Source organism: Sciurus vulgaris, assembly GCF_902686455.1.
Source record: "Sciurus vulgaris genome assembly, chromosome: 14".
Lineage (NCBI taxonomy): Eukaryota > Metazoa > Chordata > Mammalia > Rodentia > Sciuridae > Sciurus > Sciurus vulgaris.
In genome coordinates, this window is record NC_136475.1 from 67625182 (window position 1) to 67641669 (window position 16488).

The window sequence follows — 16488 nt, forward strand, 5'->3', positions numbered from 1 at the left end:
ATAGGAGAACAGATGCAGTGAACAAACATGATGCACACATAGGTGCATATACACATTCTTCAGGGAAAGAAAGAATGAATCTGAGTAATACATTTTTAAAAATTCAACAATGTGTATACTACCTTTGACCATGTCCATAGAAATTTACCAATTGAATAAAGATAAAAAGAACTGTTCATATAAGCAAATATGTAACCAATGTTTTCTGATTAAAATGTAATATCTACAGAAATTAGAAAATAATTATGAACAATTCTTGTGTCATTGAGAAAATCAAATCTGCGATTATAACCTATTTAGTAATTAGCAACTAGAATACTATGAGCTATGGACAAGATTAAAAATTCCCAGTATTTCACTGTGAAAAAGATTCCTGTTTTTTTTTTTTTTTTTTTTTTGCAGGTGGAAATACATTTATTTAATTAAGCAATTTATGCAATAACTTTTATTGCATAAAGTGCTTAACTTTTTTATTTAAATTTTTATTTTTATAGACTATTTTGATTCATTGTACACAAATGGGGTACAGTTTTTCATTTCTATGGTTGTACACAATGTAGGTTCACACCATTCATGTAATCATACATATACATAGGGTAATACTTTTGGTCTCATTCTACTATCTTTCCTTCCCCCACCCACTCCCACCCCATTTTCCTCTACACCATCCAAAATTCCTTCATTCTTCTCTTCCCCCCGCAGCACTCCTCTTTATTTATCGTCATCCACTTATCAGAGAAAACATTCAGCCATTGGTTTTTTTGGGCTTGACCTATTTCACTTAGCATGATATTCTCCAACTTCAATTTACCAGTAAATGCCTTAATTTTATTCTTTATGGCTGAGTAATATTCCATTGTGTATATATACCACAGTTTTTTTTTTATCCATTTATCAATTGAAGGGCATGTAGGTTGGTTTCACAATCTAGCAATTGTGAATTGAGCAGCTATGAACATTGATATGGCTGCATCACTGTAGTATGCTGATATTAAGTCCTTTGGGTGTAAACCAAGGAGTGGGATAGCTGGGTCAAATGCTGGGTCCATTCTAAGTTTTTTGAGGAATCTCCATACTGCTTTCCAGAGTGGCTTCACCAATGTGTAACCACACCAGCAATGTATGATTGTGTGTTTTTCTCCATGTTCACGCCAACACATATTATTGCTTGTGTTCTTGATAATAGACATTCTAATTGGAGTTAGATGAAATCTTAGGGTGGTTTTAATTTGCATATCTCTAATTACTAGAAATGATGATCACTTTTTCATATATTTGTTGATTACTTGTATATCTCTGTGAAGTGTCTGCCCAGTTCCTTAGCCCATTTATTGAATGGGTTCTTTGTATTTTGGGTGTAAAGTTTTTTAAGTTCTTGATAAACTTTGGAGATGAGTGCTCTGTCTGAAGTGTGTGTGAAAAAGATTTTCTCCCACTCTGTAGGCTCTCTTTTCACAGTATTGATTATTTCCTGTGCTGAGAAAAAGCTTTTTAGTTTGAATCTATCCCATTTATTGATTCTTGCTTCTATTTCTTGCATTATTGGGGTCTTGTTAAGGAAGTCTGATCCTAAGCTGACATGATGAAGATTCGGGCCTACTTTTTCTTCTATTTGGTGTAGGGTCTCAGGTCTAATTCCTAGATCCTTGATCCATTTTGAGTTGAGTTTTGTGCAGGGTGAGAGATAGGGTTTTAGTTTCATTTTACTGCATATGGATTTCCAGTTTTCCCAGCACCATTTGTTCAGGAGGCTATCTTTTCTCCATTATATGTTTTTGGCACCTTCGTCTAGTATGAGATCACTGTACTTATGTGGGTATGTCTCTGTGTCTTCTATCCTGTACCATTGGTCTACCTGTCTATTTTGGTGCCAGTACCATGCTGTTTTTGTTACTATTGCCCTATTGTAGAGTTTAAAGTCTGGTATAGTGATACCTCCTGCATCACTCTTCCTGCTCAGGACTGCTTTGGCTATTCTGGGTCTTTTGTTCTTCCAGATGAATTTCATGATTGCTTTCTCTATTTCTATGAGGAATGTCATTGGAATTTTAAGTGGAATTGTGTTAAATCTTTATAGTACCTTTGGAAGTATGGCCATTTTGATAATATTAATTCTGCCTAAGAATACAGGAGATCTTTCCATCTTCTAAGGTCTTCTTAAATTTCTTTCTTTAATGTTCTGTAGTTTTCATTGTAGAGATCGTTCACCTCTTTGGTTAGATTGGTTCCCAAGTATTTGATTTTAATTTTTGAGGCTATTGTGAATGGAGTTGTTTTCCTCATTTCCCTTTCAGATGATTCATTGCTTACGAATAAAAATGCCTTAGATTTTTGTGTGTTGATTTTATATCCTGCTATTTTTCTGAATTCATTTATGAGTTCTAGAAATTTTTTCGGATCCTCTGAATATAGTATCATGTCATCAGCAAATAGTGACAGTTTGAGTTCTTTTTCTATTTCTATTCCTTTAATTTCTTTGGTCTGTCTAATTGCTCTGGCTAGTATTTCAAAAACAATGTTGAGTAGAAGTGGTGAAAGAGGGCATTCCTGTCTTGTTCCAGCTTTTAAAGGGAACACTTTCAGTTTTTCTCCATTAAGAATGATGTTGGGGACTGGGGATATAGCTTGGTTGGTAGAGTGCTTGCCTCACAAGCACAAGACCCTGAGTTCAAATCCCCAGCACCACACACACGCACGCACACACACACACACACACACACACACACACACAAATGATGTTGGCCTTGGGCTTAGCATAAATAACCTTTACAATATTGAGGTATGTTTCTACTATCCCTATTTTTTCTAGTGTTTTGAGCATGAAGTGGTGTTGTATTTTGTCAAATGCTTTCTCTGCATCTATTGAAATAATAATATTCTTAAACTTAAGTCTATTGATGTGATGAATTACATTTATTGATTTCTGAATGTTGAATCAACCTTGCATCCCAGGGCTGAACCCCACTTGATCATGGTGCACTACCTTCTTAATATGTTTTTGATGTGACTTGCCAGAATTTTGTTAAGTATTTTTGTGTCTATATTCATTAGAGATATTGGTCTAAAGTTTTCTTTCTTTGCTGTGTCTTTGTCTGGTTTTGGTATCAGAGTGATACTAGCTTCATAGAATGAATTTGGAAGGGTTCCCTCCTTTTCTACGTCATGAAATACTTTGGGAATACTGGTATAAGTTCTTCTTTGAAGGTCTTGTAGAACTCGTCTGACAATCCGTCTGGTCCCAGACTTTTCTTGATTGGTAGGCTTTTAATGGCCTCTTCTATTTCATTGCTTGAAATTGATCTGTTTAAATTGTATATGTCCTCCTGGTTCAGTTTGGGAAGATCATATGTCTCTAGAAATTTGTCAATGTCTTTGAGATTTTCTATTTTGTTGGAGTATAGATTTTCAAAGTAGCTTCTAATTATGTTATGTATTTCAGTGGTATCTGTTGTGATATTTCCTTTTTCATCATGAATTTTAGTAATTTAAGTTTTCTTTCTCTTTGTTAGTGTGACTAAGGATTTATCTATTTTGTTTACTTTTTTCAAAGAACCAACTTTTTGTTTTGTCAATTTTTTGAATTGTTTCTTTTGTTTCAATTTCATTGATTTTGGCTCTGATTTTAATTATTTCCTCTCTTCTACTACTTTCGGTGTGTTCTGTTCTTTTTCTAGGGCTTTGAGCTGTCATGTTAGGTCATTTAGTTGTTGACTTTCTATTCTTTTCTTGAATATGCTCCATGTAATGAATTTTCCTCTTAATACTGCTTTCATAGTGTCCCAGAGATTTTTATATGTTGTATTGTCATTCTCATTTATCTCTAAGAATTTTTTTATCTCCTCCCTGATGTTTTCTGTTACCCATGTTTCATTCAATAGCAAATTATTTAGTTTCCAGGTGTTGGAGTACTTAGTTTCTGTTTTTTATTTTGTCATTGATTTCAATTCCATTCCATTATGATCTGATAGAACACAAGGTACTACCTCTATTTTTTTGCATTTACTAAGGGCTGTTTTGTGGCATAACATATTTTAGAGACAGATCCATGTGCTGCTGAGAAGAAAGTGTATTTGCTTGTTGATGGATAAAATATTCTACATATGTCTGTTAAGTCTAAGTTATTGATTGTGTTATTGAGTTCTACAATTTCTTTGTTTAGTTTTTGTTTGGAAGATCTATCCAGTGGTGACAGCAGTGTATTAAAGTCACCCAGAATTATTGTGTCGTAGTCTCTTTGATTCCTAGAATTAAGAAGTATTTGTTTGATGTATGTTGTTTGGGGCACAAAATATTTACAATCATTATGTCTTCCTGATTTATGGTTCCCTTAAGCAGTATGAAATGTCCTCCTTTATCCCTTCTGACTACCTTTGGTTTGAAGTCCACTTTATCTGATATAAGGATGGAAACCCCTGCTTTTTTACTGAGTCCATGTGCATGGTAGATTTTTTTCCCCATCCTTTCACTTTTAGTCTGTGGATGTCCTTTTCTATAAGATGAGTTTCTTGAAGGCAGCATATTATTGGGTCTTTCTTTTTTTTTCTTTTTTTCCCCTTTTTTTGCAGTGCTGGGGATTGAACCCAGGGCTTTGTGCTTGCAAGGCAAGCACTCTACCAACTGAGCTATATCCCCAGCCCAATGGGTGTTTGTTTTTAATCCAGTCTGCCAGTCTATGTCTTTTGATTGATGAGTTTAGGCCATTAATGTTCAGGGTTATTTTTGAGATATGATTTGTATTCCCAGTCATTTGGGCTTATTTTTGTTTTTTTAACTTGACTTGGTTTCTCCTTTGAATGGATTTTCCTTTAAGATAGTTCCTCCCTTTGATGACCTACATTGTTGTTTTTCATTTCCTCCTCATGGAATATTTTGTTGAGAATATTCTGTAGCACAGGCTTTCTATTTGCAAATTCTTTTAATTTTTGTTTATCATGGAAGGATTTTATTTTGTCTTCAAATCTGAAGGTTAGTTTTGCTGGGTATAGGATTCTTGGTTGGCAACCATGTTCTTTCAGAGCTTGAAATGCGTTGTTCCAGGCCCTTCTAGCTTTTAGAGTCTGGGCTGAGAAATCTGCTGCTATCCATATTGGTTTCCCCTATATGTAATCTGATGCTTTTCTCTCGCAGCCTTCAAAATCCTATCTTTATTTTGTATGTTAGGCATTTTCATTATAATGTGCCTTGGTGTGTATCTGTTGTGATTTTGTGCATTTGATGTTCTGAAGCCTCTTGTATTTGATTTTCCATTTCATTCTTCAGGTTTTGGAAATTTTCTGTTATTATTTCATTGACTAGGTTGTTCATTCCTTTGGTTTGCATCTGTGCCTTCCTCAATCCTGATAATTCTTTTTTTTTTTTTTTTTGGCAGTGCTGGGGTTTGAACCCAGGGCCTTGATGCTTGCAAGGCAAGTGCTCTACCAACTGAGCCATATTCCCAGCCCCCATAATTCTTAAATTTGGTCTTTTCATGATGTTCCGTAGTTCTTTGAGGTTTCATTCATGATTTCTTACCATCTTCTCTGTTTGTCAACTTTCTTTTTTCTTTTTTTTTCATTTTTTTAACTTTATTTTCAAGATTAAATATTTTGTCTTCATTGTTTGAGGTTCTGTCTTCCAAGTGCTCTAGTCTGTTGGTGATGTTTTCCATTGAATTTTTTATTTGATTTATTGTTTCCTTCATTTCAAGGATTTCCATTTTGTTTTGTTTTGTTTTGTTTTTGAGAATCTCTATCTCTTTGTTGAAATGATCTTTTGCTTCCTGCAGTTGCTCTTTCAAGTGCTTGTTGGAGTGATCATTTATTGCCTGCATTTGCTCTCTTATCTCATCCTTTGCTTCATGAATCATTTTAATTATGTATATTCTGAATTCCTTTTGTGACATTTCTTCTACCATGCTGTCACTGGATTCTATTAATATAGAATCTAGATTTGTTTGGAACATTTTCTTCCCTTGTTTTTTCATGTTGTTCATGTATGTTCTCCTCTAGCGGTGCAGATCTGGGGTATTGCAATTTCCCCGCTACAGGCTTATAGTGACCCTACAGGTTTCCAAAACCTCTTCTTTAAGGGGGAGGTCAATATTAGCAGCACCCAGTACAGATAATATGCAGCCCTAAACCAAATGGCCCCTATGAATTTGTTAACAATATTGTCATATAGAAGTTCTAGATCATAGAAAGAGTGAAAGTATAATCAAAAGAAGTTTTTTGTTAGCATGTGAAAAGGGAGAAAGAGACTCTGAGGAAACCGGTAAACAGAAGGAAAATAGAGAAGAAAAATAAAGAAATAAAAAGTTAAAATTTTTCAAAAAGGAGAAAAAAAATTTTTACTATAACAGTCATATACTATTCAAACTTAACAGTCTTCAGTAGCCTGATGCATGAGAGTGCACCTGACAATGAGCTTCCAGTCTCCAGCAGGCAAATCCCATCCTGAGACACCTAAAGCACCTAAAGATGGGTGCTTCCACTTCCAGGATAATCCAAGATGGCTGCACTGGCTTCCAAATGTTGGTAAATGGGGAGCTGCATGGGCATGGGCATGGAGGTGGCATGTGGTCAGTCTGGTTGAGGGGTCCTGGAGTGGGGCAAGTCAGTAGGGCTGGGGATCCTGCAGGTCCTGGCTGTTGTCTCAAAATGACAGCAGCTACGTGTAACCAAACCCACAGGTACTGTGACAGTGGACATCCAGGCAACAGCAGGCAGCTGGCAATTCCCTGGTGGTCTGCAGGCAGTTTTGCATGCTACTGGCAGATGATTGGCAGGTGGATCTTGTGTGATGGGTGATGGGTAGGTGAAAGGCAGGTGATGGGCAGGCAAGAGGCAGGCAAATGGCCGAATGGTGGATGATAGGTGGCAGTCAGTGAGCAATCTGCACTCAAAGAATAATCGAGGACTGGGGAGATAGATCAGCTGGCAGAGTAAGATACTCTCATTCATCTTTTTTTTTCCACTTTTTTTTTTTTTTTTTGCTATCCAAATTGAACCCAGGGGCACTTAACCACTGAGCTACATCCCCAGCCCTCTACCCCCTTTTTTAATTTTATTAGAGACAAGGTCTCACTGAGTTGCTTAGGGCCTCATTAAATTGCTAGGGCTGGCTTTGAACTTGATCCTCCTCCAGAGTCACTGGGATTATAGGCATGCACCACCGTGCCTAGTTTGTCTATCCTTAAGTACTTATTCTTTTAGATAATTTAAGTATCAACTTGACAAGTATATGAAAAAAGAAGCCCTTTTAGAACTTTCTAACAAATACATTAGGTTAATAGATTAATATGAGATAAATTTATCTTTTTATAGTTTTAATTATTCTATCCAGGAGATTCAAGTCTTTTAAGTCTTTCAGCATAGTTTTGTGGTTTTATTTATGTAGAATTTGTTTCTTGTGAAATTTATTATTCTTGGATTACATATATATATAATATATGCATACATTATATATATTTGTAACTTCATTTTTTATTATATTTTCTTAGCTAGTTATTGCTAGTATTGTATATGACTATTGAATTCAGAATCTTTTTTATTCCTCTATTCCACTAAATTTTCCTATTAGTCCTGGTGGGTGTGTGTGTGTGTGTGTGTGTGTGTGTGTGTATGTGTGTGTGTGTTCTTATTAGTCCTGGTATATTTTTATAATATATATATATTTTTTAAATTTTGTACTGGGGATTGAACCCAGGAACACTTTACCACTGATCTACATTCCCAGTTCTTTTTATTTTTTGAGTCAGAGCCTTGCGATATAATTTACAATCCTCCTGCCTCAGTCTCCCAAGTCACTGGAATTACAGGTGTACTCCACCATGCCTCGCCAAAGTCCTGATAATTTTTCAGAAACTCTTGAAGTTTCTTAGGTATGCAATTCTATCATCTGCAGATAATTCTATGTTATCTCTTCCTTCACAGTATTTAAAACTGCCACTTTGTTTTTGTCTTTTTCCTTTGACTATTGACATTTTAATCAGTTGTTTTGACATTTTGACAGTCTGAACACAAATCACTAAATAATCTTTGTGTTTCCAAAATGAAATAATATCTAATACATATCAATTAACTGTTGTGTGTGAGGTAGATTCTAAGCATTATTTATTTATTAAGGTACTGGAAATTGAAACTAAGGGTACTGAGCTACATCCCCAGCACTTTCTGGTTTTTATTTTGAGACAGGGTCTCTGTAAGTTGCTGAGAGCCTTGCTAAATTGCTGATCTTTTTTTTTTTATTATTGTAAACAAATGGGATACATGTTGTTTCTCTGTAAATTGCTGATCTTGAACTTGTGATCCTCCTACATGAGCCTTCCTTAAACATATGCCACCATGCTCAGCTAAGCATTTTACATATATTGATTTATTTAATCCTTACAGCAATCTTATGTGATAGATATTGTTATTGAATTCCTTTTAATGATGAAGAACCTGAGGCACAGAGGCATCAAGCAACTTGCTGGAGGTTGAACAAGGGGATGGTGCTGAGACTTGAACCCAGCCAATTGGGTTCCCAAGGTCATATTGTTTTCTGCTATTCCAAATTGCATTTAAATGAGTAAAATGAAAATGGCTTCCTTAATTTTTCTGATTATAAAAAACATGCTCATTATAAAAGATGCACTCGAAAAGGAAAAAAAAATCTCTTTTTTACTACTGTTTTTCATTATAGTACAGCATCCCATTGTGAGAAGGAATGGTAGCTTATTTAATTAATCCCAGGTTGTGGGTTTTTGCATATAATTTCTCAAACATCCATTATATGTTCATAATACTCCCTGAACTGGAATTTCTCAGTCATAAAGTATTCACATTTTAAATTGTGACAGAATTGCCAGCTAAATTTTATTTCTTATCTAACGTAAGTCTTAGAAGATAAGATTTGCTTGGCAGCATAATTATTGCTACCCAATAAGGGAAAATAACTTCCTTCTAAAGATTACTATTGTTTTATTGGCAGGTGAAAACTTCTGTGCTCTGCAGCTGCTGGTTGCTCTTATCATCCTTCCTGGGTTTGCTCTTTCCATTCTGAGATAGAAAACAAAACATCCAGAGGGACAGAAGGAAAAATTGGTAGCTCCATTGTTATTTATGCTTATATTGGGGGTTGGTTTTATTTATTTATTTATTTGGTTTCCTTTGTCACCCTCCCCCGCCACTTTTTGTATTTCCAGTCTTTTAACATAATTACCTAATTTTTTGAATAGTCAAGATTCATCAGGGCTGGGGTTGTGGCTCAGCAGTAGAGTGCTCACCTAGCGTGTGTGAAGCACTGGGTTCAATCCTCAGCACCACATAAAAATAAATAAATAAAACAGAGGTATTGTATCCATGTACAACTTATTTATATATATATATTATATAAAATTTATATATATAATATGATATTTTTAAAAAAGATGCATCATTTAGGGGCTGGGGTTGTGGCTTAGTGGTGGAACACTCACCTAGCATGTGTGAGGCACTGGGTTCGATTCTCAGCACCTCATTGGAAAAACAAAAAAGGTCCATCAACAACTAAAAAAAATTTTTTAAAAAGAAGCATCATTTAATACATGATAAAATATATCCAAATAGGGTCTGTCCTGATTGTTCTGGAACTTCTAATTGCTGTAGACCTCATGGAGGGGTCTGACCAGCTTTGTTCATCTACATGTAAGGAATCAGAAAGGGTGAGCCAAGTGTGTTCTACCCAAGTTCCAGGGGCAATTTTACTCTAAAGAAAATTAAGCTTTAGACCTTTTCAGGGCCTGGTCCTTTTTAAGATCCAGGGAGGGGAACCATGTAATATGTTTGTATACTTTTGTATAAATGGAAAAAAAGAAGATATTTTTGTATTATTTTCCATTTAAAGTGGTCTCAAAAAATTTATAGGTTTTATGCCCTACAAATCTGGGCCAATTCCTGACAAGGACTTCCTCTCTGGCAGAGACTAATGGATTTCACCTTTATACAACCAGCAGCCTCAACTTCAAGCCAGGGCACACTGGAATGCCAAGAATGGAGTGGGAGTGCAAGGAAAGAGGAGTATTCACGACTCAATTAGCTCCATATGCAGAGTAAATGGCATGCTGGAGCAAGAGGACACTCGGGAGGAAAGCAGGTTATAGACTTGGGGTCTGACAGAGAGTTCCTTCTTTAGTGTAGTGAGTAGCAAGTGGCACTAATAAGTTACCCATAAAAATCTGAAAAAATTTAAATCCTTCTTAAATAAAAACATCATTGCCAAGGTGCTGTGCCCAAGTCATTCCCAGTCCCTGAAGGGGATATGCCAGGTAGTAGCCCTTGACTGGTCCTAGCTCTAGCTCCTCTGTTCAGTAACTGTGTGACTTTGGCCAAGTTATTAATCCTTCCAGACTTCACTTTGTTCATCTATAAAATGAGGGTGTTGGATTAGGCAGCCTTACTCTGAAATTAATTTGAAAATAATTCTTGTTACAGAGATAGAATTTAAATGATTTTTGTAGTGCTATAAGGGTATAGTTGTAGGATAATATGATGCATGGATTGGGAGGGAGATTGAGTATATGGAGAAAAATTGGACTATATGGGATTAGGAAATTTTAAAATTATCTCCTCCTGTTCAGTAAGTATGTCAAATATAAGCCTCTCATCCTAAGAACTGTCTTCCTTTTAGCAAATCAGAAAACATTATGAGCATTTCCAAAATTAAAAGAATTTTTATGTCATGTTAAATGCATGGCATGAATAGGCTGTGATGTGTTAGGTTTTAGAAAGGAAATTAGTGTTTAAGATGTGGTCTTTGTTATTTAGGAGATTACACCTAAAATAGGGGTGGCCCAGATGAAACAATTAGCAAAACAAAGCTGATAAGATAAAACCATAATTCATGATTAATGATGAACTGATTTCATAAAGTTCATCTATTCTATGGAAAATTTTTGCAGTCATAAAACAGAATGCATTTATATGTATTAATTTGGAAAAGTGTAGACGATATATTGTTAAATGAAAATAAGCCATAATAGGAAGAGTATGGTTATGTTTTTGTTACATACTCTTGTTAAATATAATTTCACAGAACATCAACACCAGACAGGACCACTCTGACATGATGGATTAAGACAGAAATAAGATCACTCTATGATCATGTAGGACCATGACCAAAACTAGGAAATTGTCCTAACCACAAAAATGATCCCCCAAAATTTCATATCCTGGATAATAGGGGTTACTGCTACTGCTTTCTCAATTATACCTGTGAACTTGCTTCCTTCCTCCTGCCTTCTAGATAAGAATTAAGGTACCAAGCAGAATCATCCCTGCTTCCTGACGATATTCAATCCAGAGCAAAGTTCCATGTCCTTAAACCTTCCCTAGAGTCAGCTAACACAAGCTAACAAATGTTGAGGGCCCTTTTCATCACCCTCTTACTGAGTGCCTGCATCTTCCTCATTACAAAAGGTCATTAATAAACCAAACTTTGACAGACCACAGGTGTGTTCCTGGTGGGTTTTGGCCAAAGGGTACTGACAAGAGGCAGGCACTGAGGTGGATGGGTGGAGGGGGGTTGAAGGCAGGAGACTTCACCTGCCATTTACTTCCCAGTTGTTGTGAAAAAGTCATTTATATATTTGCACCTTTTGAACTCGATAGCAAATATGGATTTCTTCATTGCCTGAGTGAGAAAGGTATGCAAGCACCTTGCAGGAATGATCTGACTGTGGCAGTGCATTTCTTTGGAAAATGTTTGAGGGCAAGGGCATGTTGGGGAAGTGATGATAAATAAGGAAATGTTTGAATTCCAGAATGGTTTACCAGTCTGTATTTCATCCTGTACACACTTGGTGTGAGGAAACTGTGGACTTTAAGGTTCTGTCCTCGCTCTTCCGCTTAGGTGTATGACCTAGAACGAGTTTCTTAACCTCTCTCAACTGCAGAATCAGCATTTGAGGAATGGAGATAACATCACTTAGCTCACAGTCTTGAATAGAGCTTGAATATATACCAGCACTCCCTGGTACATAGGATAGTTGATACTTTCTTTTCCAGTAAGCAATAGACTACTCCAGTAGATTCCTGAGAGAGAAGTGGCCCAAGGAGAGTGGGCATTTTAGGAAGACAGATCTATGGCGATGTGCAAGAGGACATAAGTGGGAAGAGAATAAGGCATCCCTGGGACGTTCTGGGACTCTACAGCTCCTGTGGCTCTTGCTGACCAACACAGATATTGTTCTACATCTTCATCAGCAACACAACTGTTCTGGCTGAACACAGGCAAAGAGTGAAGGCTGGGGGTTTGCCACTGCAACATATCCTGTGCAATGAGTCTTAATGGGACAGTGTAGAAAAAAGAAATGCGGAAGTTCTGAACATTTCTAGAAATGCAGCAAAATTTGGGGCTGGTTTGGATAGAAGAGAAACAGATGCTCCCCTTAGAGTGCAGCAGTCAGCAAAGGGATACCCATTTCTAACCAATGAATCCAAGTGTCCTAACATCTCCACCTGTGGATTCTTGCCAGGGCTTTGCAGTCACAAGAGAAGGTTAACTTCAAATAGGAAGAATGATGCTGAGTTCTGAACGTCAGTTCGTGCTCCCTTCTCCATGTTCCTTGTAGGGTAGTGAGCAGCACAGGGCATTCCTCGTCAGCTGGGGGGCAAATGACTCCAACAAGAGAAGATGGTGATGTTGTTGTAAAGAGCCATGTTTTACAACCACTCTTTTGTCACCAGTTCTATGTAAGATAGTTCCTCAACTATTTAATAGTACCTATTGTGCCTTCACAGAGTTTTAGCAAAGAGCCTTTGAATCTGGGACATTTATATGGAAAAAAACAAAAAGGCAAATGAAACCCCAGGTGATTTGGGAATAATGTAGAACAAACAAACAAACATGTAATAACTGCAGATGTTGTAAGAGAGAGCAAGACTGTGGCAATACATCAGAATCCTAACCCAGTCAAGCATGATGGGGTCACCTGTAATCCCAGCTAATTAGGAGCCTGAGGCAGGAGGATGGCATGTTCAAGGCCAGCCTGGGAAGTTTAGTGAGACCCTGACTCAAAGAAAAAATTTTAAAAATGGGTTGGGGATGTAGCTGAGTGGCAGAGCTCTTGGCTAGCAAGTTCTAGGCAAGGGGTCACTAATGTCAAAATTGTGCACATAATTGTGCTTGATAACTCTTAAGCTCCTAAGAGAGAATGGAAGAAATAGGGAATTGTGTAATAGGCCTAGACTGTCTCTCTGCTTGATATCACATTGTCAAGTTTTTTTCTTGTTTTGAGAATAAGAGGAAGACAGATGCCTAGTTTATAAATATAAGAAGAAAACAGCACCAAGATTCATCTACCAGTGAGAGAATCCATTCAGTCTATTAAAAACTACAAATTAGAGTAAAATGCATATGCATGTGTGTGCTTATTTCTAGACTGCTTTGCATTTTAGTTCTCATGTCCTTTGTAAAATGAGTGGGCTATCAACTTCATAGGGTTGTGAGGCTCAAATACTGTACATCTTTTTTTGTGAAAGTGTTCTATTAACAGCAATATCAATAGTATCTGATACTGCTATTATCTTACTGGAAAAAAAGCTAAAAAAATATCCCCAGCTTAGTCCTGCCTCCCATCACATTGGCCTTGTTCACCCTTCAGGCAGTGTGTAAGGACCTGTGGGAGTGCTGGATTTCAAAACCATGTAGTTGAATGAGAACCTTATTATTTGTTTTCCATCTTTTTCAAAGAGTCTCAAAGGACTCTTTAATGTAAGGAATACAAGGTAGGTTTTGTGTGTGTGTGTGTGTGTGTGTGTGTGAAGTCACTAATTTAAAATGTTAACATGGTTCCAAAATGACTTGAGGAGAAATATTTGGTTGAATTTTTGGCGTGAAAGTGACATTGGCACTGTGTAAGGAACTTGTTAGGTATACAATGTATATCCTAAAACCTGATGTATATCCTAAAACCTTCAAGAGTCTGGAGAAGTGGTTTCCTTCTTAAAATGGATCATATCCTGCTCTGAGCACAGGGATTGGACAGATTAGGAGGAATCTCCTTCCCTGCATGTAATAATTCAGTCAAGTATGCCAACATGGATACAAATACCCCCTCTAGGATCTCACTGTGGGGGAGCAAGAAGCTGAACTATAAGGTTCCCTTCCTTAATCCCATGATAAGTGGAAATACTTTTCCAGCAAAGAAATTGCAGTTCAAAATTTTCATAACTGATTCAATGTTCAGTTTCAATTTCTGTGTCAAATGCTGGTATGGACAAGATTTTCAGTGTCATGGGAAATTTATGGACTGATGACTAAAACAGATTGTGCATGGAGGCAATTTGAAATAAACATTGAGCTTAAAAAATACTGTATAATGGTCAAATATTCACAAATGAAATTATTCAAGATCTGGGATTTGCTTTAAATTAATCTAGTTGACTGGGGAGGTGGGTGTGGGGTATAGTCAAAACAATTGGCCAGCTGTTGATAATTATTGAATCTGGCTGATGAGCCTATGGGAGTTCATTATGCTGGTCCCTCAACTTTTGTAACAGTTGAAAATTTCCACACAAAACCTTAACCTCCAACCCCCAAGAGTGTGACCAAATGAAATTTTATGAATTTTTTTAAAAAATTAGCAATTCATGGAAGTTGCATAATGAAATATAAAATATAGCTAAAATTGATGTGCTAGGCATGTACTTAGTTTTATATATAATTATATGTACATGTAACTATTATTTATACACAAATTTATATATATACATGATTCTGTATGTACATATATTAAAAAGTTCTATTAGATATGGAAAATGAAAAATCCCCAAGAAAAGAGAGTAAAAAAGGTCATACACTGACGGCCTTCATCTTCCAAGACAAAGGGTTTCCAGAAGCCGACAGAAGACACCCCAAATGACAGTCCCTAGAGGGCATTAATCCCCTTCAAAGATAGATCCGCAGACCTTTTACACAGAGGGTCAAACTCCTAAACCCTTAAAACGGACACATTCAGTCACCCCAAATTCCTGAGGCCCAAGAACACTGATATGTTCACTAGACCACCCCTCAAAATAACCTATATAAAACCGGTCCCCTTCTTTGTTCAGTGGTTCATTTTCCACCAGGAAAGTGGGTCAACCGAAGCCATTTCATCCCTGCACCCCTGTTCCTGTTGAAATCTTTCCTGAATAAACAGCTGAGATGATTCAAGAACTTTGCGTCCTGCCAGGTCTTTTCGTGCTAACAAGTTCAACACACACACACACACACACACACACACACACACACACACACACACACACACACTAGTATATCAACTCATCTAGTTTCTGTCAATCATCCCATGACGTAAGTTCTAAATAAATTATCTACATTTGCAGATGAGGCAGTGGTATTACATGGAAGTTGAACGACGTGCACAATGTCATTGAGCAGGATTCCAACTGAGCCATTTGGACTCCAGAACTCATGCTCCTTCTATTACTACCTGAGTCCATGCTGTTCTGTGTCATTGTCGCCAACAACTTTCCCTAGCACTCATGAAATGGAGAGACAGTGCGATGGATAATGATTTTTGCAAGACCGTCCAGCAATTTTGCTGAAGCCTCCTGTGCACGTTGGCCCCGGGCCGGGCATTTTGGGCGCCGAGTTGGCGTGCCCCAGCCTTTGCAGATTTCAGTCGGATCTCCGTCCTCTGAACCTCGCAACCCTGGCCGCCTACCACCGGCGAGCTGGCGGCCTGTGCCGCCACCTAGTGGCCGGGGACTGGGGGCCGAATCCTGCACAGGAGCGCACGGACCTCCGCGGCTGGGACGCCGCCCCGGTGTGAGGATCGCGGGCCGACGTCCTCGCTGCCCCGGGGAACCCAGGCGCTTCTGCCGTCCCTGCGGCGCTGGACCCACGGGCCTGGCCGTACGCGGGGACGACGCAGGGGTGTCGCGAGCCTCGTGGTTACAAGCCCGAGGCAGACGGGTCTTTCACCTTCTCGGGCCTCCGCAGGCCCGAGGGCGCGTCCTGAGGAGCATCTGGGGCCTCCTGCTCCCACGCGGGCCTCCTTGCTAGCCGAGCCCACTTGCGATGAGGGGAGGACTCAGTTGACAAGAGGCGTTCTGCCTACGGACTTCAAAAATGGGCCAAAAATGGGCCCTTAAAATCAGCATGTGCATACATAGGCCTGTGTGTTTTTCTTGTAGCCTCTTCTTTTGCCGGAAACCATATTAAAGCTGTAATTACTTCATTTAATGTTATTTCCCCCTTGCAATACCCATCTTGGGCCTGTGAGGAACGCAAGCGTGGCGAGCCTCAGAGGTAGGTCCTGTCCAGTGAGCAGTGCCAGCCAGTATGTTGAGGCTGGGCAGGTCCGATGACTTCTCCACAATGCCTGAACACACGGAAGCTGGCAGACAAGCCTGCTCTTGGTGCTGGAGGAAGTCCGCACAAATGCAGACACGGAAGAGTATCTCTGGGCTCCGGCAGCGGGTACAGGGAACAGAAGGGGCAGTCCCTATCAGAGCAGGGGGCTAGGTAACAACTTTTCTTCTCCAT